Below are 8,222 nucleotides of genomic sequence, written 5' to 3'. Positions count from 1 at the left end.
CTTGGATTAAAGTGAGGGAGAGTTGCGCAGGTCGTCAGCCTCACTCTCTCGTCCCGGCCCATCTGGACCCAGTGGCAAGACATAGTCGAGACGGCTGGAGATAGGTCAGGATGCAGTGGATGGCCAGCAGTGTTCTGTGTGTCTCACTGTGCCCTCTTAGCGCTCCACGACGCATTGCTGAGAATCGCCTTTCTGCCCGTTGAACCAGTGATGGTTTCCTCCGCGCAGTCCGCCGAATCCAGACTTCACACGCTAGGTAGACAAGCCCTGAGTGTTGTGGGTCTACGGCAGTTCTTGCGGCGTGCTCGCAAGCCTCCCTACCCATTGTTGGGCATCCTCATCCGCCTTTGCAGCCGTTGGGAGATGTCTCCTCTTCCGCCTGCTCCGCCGTTGGGATGATCACCTTGGTTACCGGCCTATGGAAGTGGGCTCGCAGCTCGCCGCCACGCTGGCCGTACCAGGCGGCGGGGGCGGGCGGCGGCGGTCGCGACGAGCGGCAGGCCAGCTTCAGGCCTCGGGCCTCGCCCCCTCCGCCCGCCGCCGCCTCGCACTGGCTACACGCCGCCGACGGTGCGGTGACGGCGGGCGGCCCCGGGCCGGGCCCCGGCCTCGGCCTCACCAAGAGGCGGCATCAGGGTACGCACCTGCTGGGACCGCAGCTGCTGAAGGACGGCGGCCATGTGGTCCACCTCCAGGCAAACGTGGTGGATGCCGCCGCCAGAGTATCATTGATACTCATTTGGTGTGACCACGTTAATGTAACAATTGAATCTGCACGAGCACTCGCAGACTGTGAGTCGTGATAGGACATGCAGAGTAAATTTGATGGCTCTGGGTAGTGTAGAGAAAGCTCAGGTGTATTTTTCCCTAAACGTGCTGCCACATATAGACAGACAGGAAAGGCAAGCTTTTGTCACGGTGGTTTTCAGGAGTTGGCAGGTCAGGATCCAAATGTGCAATACGCTAGTGACACCAAATCGGAGTTTTATGTCCAGCCTTAATTAGCCGGCTATATGAAAGATGACAATACTTTTGGATGTAGTGAAGTGGCAGTGTGTGGAACTGTTTCTAGCACAGAGAGGACTGCCAGACAATCCACGGGGTGATTTTGTTGTTTGTCGTTGAGGAGGGCAAGGAGTGACATTGGAGAAATGTGCAATCATGAGGACCTTTGTTAGATTGAATGCATTAGAGTTTTCTTTCTTCCAGAAAGCTTGACAACTATTCCACACAAGTGGTGTATCTATGTAAAACGAACAACCAGGCGAATTGGCTGAGGCAGGGGACATAACAACATTTAAAGACTGTTGCACGAGTCCATAGATTGGAATAGTTTAGAAGGTTTTGCGCAAACGCCGGTAAATGCGGCGAGTTGGGAAGAGCATCTTAGTTGACATAGAAGAGTTGGACCGAATACCTGCTGCTGTCCTCTATAACCCTGTAACTCTATTTGATCACGACACAGGAACACGCACATCTAATCGTCCGGCTGTCGGAGTAAACCCAATAATCCCACTCCGTCATTGGAACAGAAACCAAGATTAGATGAGTAGGGTTAGTATATTAACAGGATTACGGTTCTGAGTAGCCGACTGCTGTTTCAATTTCCCTTTCACTTTCTTTCTCGTGGCCGATGATACAAGTGTGTCGAACGGCCGCCTGCAAGGCTAGACACGAACCATCTCCGTTGATGAGACGCTGAACCATCACCAGTCACTTTCGAAGTGTTGGACAGCTGTTGTGTTGCATTTATCGAAGCTTTTCAGACTGCGGTATTCACCAACCAGTCTCATTTGGTCACAATCATAATGTGTAAAAATCCGTCATTTGTCCTGCAACACTTCTAAACACGGTGGACTCTGAATGAATTAGTTTTCAGATTCCGGCCGAGCAGCAATAAGAGAGCAGCGGCACCGATCAACAGTAACTGGACAGGATGTGGTGCAGAGGAGGAAGGGTCTAAACAACATAAATATGCTCGCCAGTTTCCCATCGAGAGGTGCTGACCGATCGTTTGTGATGTTTCCTTACTATTTATTGATCGTGCAGAGTTAACTACAGCGGATTAAATATGAGATATGCAGTACTGCTGGAGAGTGAACCTGTGTACTCGTTTGGAGCGAGCACGTTAACGTAACGAGAGAATGTTACCGTCAGTTCTGTGGGAAAGGGTCTGAAATCAAAACGAGTATATAATATTAGGATGGGACCATCACCCTTAACGCTTGGTTAGATTCATCAGGAAAAATGGGAAAGAGGATACATCATCAAAGACCTGTAGGCAAAAATAGCCGAAGCAATACAATAAACTTCAGCGCGAGAGATCCCCACAGAGAATAATAGATCCATTTATTGAATGGTGGAATGGCGTGTTTGTTGAATTAATCTGAGGCAGCAGGAAGATCAGATCGGCTTGGAGGTATGTTCCCTCCAGGAACACTGAGCGAGAGCTGGAGTCACTTCCTGGGGTTGCGGTGGGGGGAGGTGGGGATAGGATCCGTTTGGAATGTGAATCATTGCAATTCTTATTAGACCCGGTCGACGTGGAGCCATAAAATCCCCTCTTTTTTGTTAAGTGACTCTAATTAACACCAGCTGTACACACATTTTACCCACTGAGGATTCTGGCTTTCTATAAAACGGGAGGGTTTCAGGATCTCGTCTGTACTCTGACATGAACGACAAGACATAATCAAATTCAAACGCAATTCGTTGATGACTCGAGCCCCGATGCTACAGACGAAAGATGTTTGCTACCCGATTCTAGCGGTCTTTGCTTTGCCCGGTGAGTTAAAGTTACACATTGTCTAACAGTTTCCGACCATTTCGCAGCTCGTTGCTTTTCTATATTGCAGTGGGTACAGATAATGCATCGTAAAGTACCGCATGTAAGGATATTAAATAATCCAGGGAGGTTGGGCGGTGCAGTAACATCGGTCTGTGCAGAGCGTGGGTACAACAGCTCGATCTGTGCAAAAGGAATATCCTCATCCCTGATGCCGACAACAGATCATTCAGTAAGGGAGATTTTGTGAATGGCCGTCAAACCCTGAAAAAAATTATTGTAAATGTATTGTTCCATTTGACGCTGCATGCAATCTTGTACATGCACACACTTTAAACTGTAATATTTCGGGATTCTGCGTCTAGAATCTCTGTGATCCGCTGTTTCACCAAATGGCTTCGACTACAATGGGACGGGAACATCTCCGGAAACACAATTGCTTTCTCGCCACAACCTGTGCGAAATCTTGGAAACCAAAGATATATGATTATTTGTTATTATTTTGAGAAATTACAGTCTTCAGTATCAGTACTTCTGAACTTAAACCAACCCCTGATATTCCACGTACCCTTCCGATCAGCATTGTGCAATGAAAGCGAAGAACCTTCCTTACCAGTTGGATTTTCATGTGAGTACCGTCTCTCCACTGCGCCCCATTCCTCATTACCTCTGAAAACGGGTGAAATAATAAAAACAAAATAAATAAAGGGGAAAAAATGGAATTTGCTCTGACTGCCCACCTTCTGTCAATTAATGAACAAAAAACAAATGTTGTATTTCGGTATGAATACTCTTTCTTTTACCCGGTCGCTCGGAATTCATTCATGCGTCTCCCTCCAGCAAATCTAAGAAGTGGCAGCGATCCACTCCGAATGTAGTGGTGTAGTGTTAGTTCGAAGATATATTTATACACTTATCCTACAAATAATTACTCATAAGATATCTGTGTTTGACAAAGCCTTTTTCATAGTGTCGTGACTCGGCTAGCCGTCATTGGTCTATATGGGTCTAGCTGGAGTGACAGCTGTTCCCACTCTGGGGTCCACGGCCCTTCAGTAAGCAGTAAGGGTCCATCTCATTAAAAAAAAGAGTGGAGAACACATGAGCAGCAGGGACAGGAGAATACTTGTTCCTTTACTGACTTCTTTTAATTACTTTTACAGCAAACCTGTTGACAATTATCATACTTTCCCGGCGAAATTGCGGACTTTCTGAATGTATCTGCGCCTACATGATGATCATGGCCGTGTCAGATTTATCCGTCATCGTCATCCACGTCGTTCTGCGGGAAATTTTAATTCCACGTTTTCCAAATACCTTTCTGAATTACACGAGCTTCCGTGCCCCACTGGCGTATCTGATAATTGTCAGTCTGGATCTGTCAAAGTGGTACACAGTCGCCTTCACCTTTGACCGATTTGTTGCCATGTGTTGTCAGAAGTTTAAAACAAAGTACTGCAGAGTGAAAACTGTGCAAATCCTTGCAGCAATAATTCTGATCCTGGTATCTTCAGAGAATATCCCCTATCTGTTTGTACTTCAACCTCTGCTAAGAATTAATAATATTTCATGGGGTATTGACTTCAATATGGATGTCATGAGGTCGTTAGCATTTGTCGCGTTCACCCGATTTAAAGTTTTCCTAGGTACAGTGTGCGCCTTTGGTTTAATGTTTCTACTTAATGGGTTGACAGTCAGACATATCTTGGTCGCTAGCAAATCCCGAAAAGGATTCCGAAATCACAAGAATGAGAATTCTCGTGACCCGGAAATGGAAAGCAGAAGAAAGTCAATAATTTTACTGTTTAGTGTATCGGGCATCTTCATGTTACTCAGTCTGACAACGGCTGTGAATCATTTTATTGTCGGTTTCAGCAAGCGTTCTGATCACGACTATTACTCAACTGCATACATAGTTTCTGAAACCGGACACGTACTCACCCGGCTCAGTTCCTGTACAAACACCTGTATTTATGCAGTGACACAAACGAAATTCAGGGAAGAGATGAAAATGCTGATAATATTTCCCTGTAGGTTTATTCTGTCATTGACCAAGAAAAATGTACGTCAGGCCAAGCCTTCCCGTCCTACGTAATGTTCGGTTTCATTCCATTCTTGCTCTTTCAGCCGGCACAATTCCATCAGGGATCCGGATCGCCACCGGCAAAAAGCGAAATTAAATTAATGGTTTTAATTTCCCGTGGCGTTGTCTGTTGGCATGGTTTCTTTGTGGTATGGTATTGATAATAATATGTTCACTGTAAAAGGAAATAGTTTAACGTTTTGTGTCGCTAGAATTTCGATTCTGAACCTAAAGTTTCATCGCAGCTATTGCGAATCACAGAAAGACATGTGGTCAAAATGATGTTCTGCTGAGCCGGAGCGACCGGTTTTCCATCTTAGTCGCCAATCAAACAACAAACAATAAAAATTAATGATTCACAGATTATTTCTTGTTAGATCCTGATAGAGCGAGGAATCGGGGCAATTGCCTTCGAATCCTGACGGCAGAGAAGACTTTCAGTAACGACAGAGGTCAGTGAGAATATGAGCAATCATGTCTCTGTAATTCATTGAAGAAATCCACGAATACATTTATGTTGTCCCTCTGCATAACCTGATTTACTCTAACGTCGGTAACCTTCTGGGATCTGACATGTGGCCATCAGTTAGCTCTGAAAGAAAATGCAGATCAGTACCTGTCAGCCTGTTTCGGACGCGAGTGAGTTCACCAGGTGAATTTCTGTCGGGGACGAACGTTTGTAATTTTTTCCTCATAAGAACTAATTATTTGGCAGCAAGGGACGGCCATCATTGATCAAAGTGACCTCAGTTGTTTCTTTTGCTCCGAAATGAGCTGCTTCCCGCTTAGCCTGAAACAGTTCAAAGAATAAAGAGAAAGTAAACAGATTGTACATCAGTATCCATTACAGTGAATGGCAGTATATTTCATATCTATTTCAAAAAGTGAGTCACAAGAAAAGGCACTGGATCCAGTGATAACGGTGGTAACATGCTAAATATTTAAACAAACACTCGCACGACGGATTCCATAGTGGAAAGGGTCAGTGTGAGGTGATGGAGAGTGGGGGCAGATCGCTGGGTACAAAAGTTTGATCCCAGATACTGCTCTTTAAGTAACTGTTTTTTTTATCAAGAGCGGAGACGACACCTTCGATGCAATACTCTGTGAGACTGGTTCTGTATACCCCAGAGTTCAAACAGACAGAGGGTGATGGAAATAGAGGAGACTGTGCAGACTCCCAGCCTTTGTCAACAACACAATGACTGGTAACACTAGCAGTCGGTGATTCTGTACAGAATCTCTCACAGACTGATGCTGATATCAGTTCCTGTATCTTACATTGCCTGTTCTCATATCCACGGACACAAGACTCATTTGCGAGTTCCCCAACTCATTATAACTGAAATCCAACTCTTATAGAGAGCGGTTTGTATTGAGTGATAGCGAGATCATTGACAAGAGATTCTTGACACCGTTCCAGCCCAATCGAGGGAGTGAAGATGGGAGCAGAAAAAGACTAAGGAAATGTCGCGATGTAATGATGCAGCTCTATAAAACTCTGGTTAGGCCACACTTGGAGTATTGTATCCAGTTCTGGTCACCTCACTATAGGAAGGATGTGGAAGCATTGGAAAGGGTACAGAGGAGATTTACCAGGATGCTGCCTGGTTTAGAAAGTATGCATTGTGATCAGAGATTAAGGGTGCTAGGGCTTTACTCTTTGGAGAGAAGGAGGATGAGAGGAGACATGATAGAGGTGTACAAGATAATAAGAGGAATAAATAGAGTGGATAGCCAGCACCTCTTCCCCAGGGCTCCACTGCTGAATACAAGAGGACATGGCTTTAAGGTAAGGGGTGGGAAGTTCAAGGGGGATATTAGAGGAAGGTTTTTTTACTCAGAGAGTGGTTGGTGCGTGGAATGCACTGCCTGAGTCAGTGGTGGAGGCAGATACACTAGTGAAGTTTAAGAGACTACTAGACAGGTATATGGAGGAATCTAAGGTGGGGGGTTATATGGGAGGCAGGGTTTGAGGGTCGGCACAACATTGTGGGCCGAAGAGCCTGTACTGTGCTGTACTATTCTATGTTCTATGTTTTATGTTCTATGTAAACAGCTGACCTGCACTTCCGTTGGAAATATAACACAATATTCTCTATTCTGTGGTTTCTCCGCGACAATGTTATTCTGTATTGAGTGCTCTGAACTGAATGGCACACAAGGAGAGGCTTTCACTGGGACGAGATACTTTCTGCAATCGTAAATAAATGAGGCGTGGGTTACGGGATTAAATTCATTAGATGGACACTGATCGGCAGATCGTGGTCAATACTGAGGTATGTGGTGATTATCCCCAATGTGAGAGTAGTGCTGGACATCTCTACATTTCCGGACAGCATAAGTGAAATTTCGATTGATCCAAGAGTATGTTTGCCTAAAGGAAATCGTCCGCCGACAAGAGCAGACGATCTGGAAGCAGCAGGAAACCAATAACTGCCGTCCGCCGCTCTCATTCAACTCTGCGCCTCGGTGTAGCGACTGCACGCGTGTAATCGTCCTCCCTCTGAACCGCGGATTCTCCTATCCAAACGGATTCGACGGATCTCCAACCCGATGCTGCAACTTCCTGTCCCAGAGCGTCTTAGACTTCGATATCCAGTATTCTCTGTATTCTAGACACAGTAACAAGATCGTCTTCTTAGTCTGCTATTGACTTCTCTGACCTGGGCACCGCTAATAAAGTCAGCATTTACAATAGATATGGGGTTTCACCGCTGACAGGCGCCGGGTCTCCGACCATCCGGGATGCGTAGAGGAGGCAGTGGATCTGATACCTCACCTGCGACAAGGATTGTACCCGTGGAATTCAGGACCCTCGTCCCGGGGTTCGGCTAGAATGGCGGAAGAGCCACTTGTCCATTTCCATTGCGGCCTCTCGGAGCAATTAATAGATGAGCTGGTTGCACGGGAGTTGCCCACCGACCTCTAAAACCACATGAGACTGGCTCTCCGTATTGACCGCGATCTTATGGAACTAGCCTCATCACCAATGGCTCCAGACCCCACGCGGGTAGAGAGAGATTCATTAACCTCCTCAGGAGACCGAGCGTCGGTGGAGGAAACAAAAACCTGCGTAGCCAATACGGTGAAGCCGACCACCAAGGCATCGAATATCAACTGAGTCGCCTCGCACCAGCCCCTCGTTCCATTGCCATAGCCCATCTCTCTCCCGCTGTCCTTCTCCACAATCTGTCGGTGGAGGAAACAAAAACCTGCGTAGCCAATAGGGTGAAGCCGATCACCAACGCATCGAATATCAACTGAGTCGCCTCTCCCCAGCCCCTCGTTCCATTACCATAGCCCGTCTCTCTCCCGCTTTCCTTCTCCACAATCCGTCGGCTCTACACGCCT

The sequence above is a fragment of the Mobula birostris genome, chromosome 13, assembly GCF_030028105.1.
Source record: "Mobula birostris isolate sMobBir1 chromosome 13, sMobBir1.hap1, whole genome shotgun sequence".
Classification (NCBI taxonomy): domain Eukaryota; kingdom Metazoa; phylum Chordata; class Chondrichthyes; order Myliobatiformes; family Myliobatidae; genus Mobula; species Mobula birostris.
Note: the sequence above shows the minus strand (reverse complement) of the source record.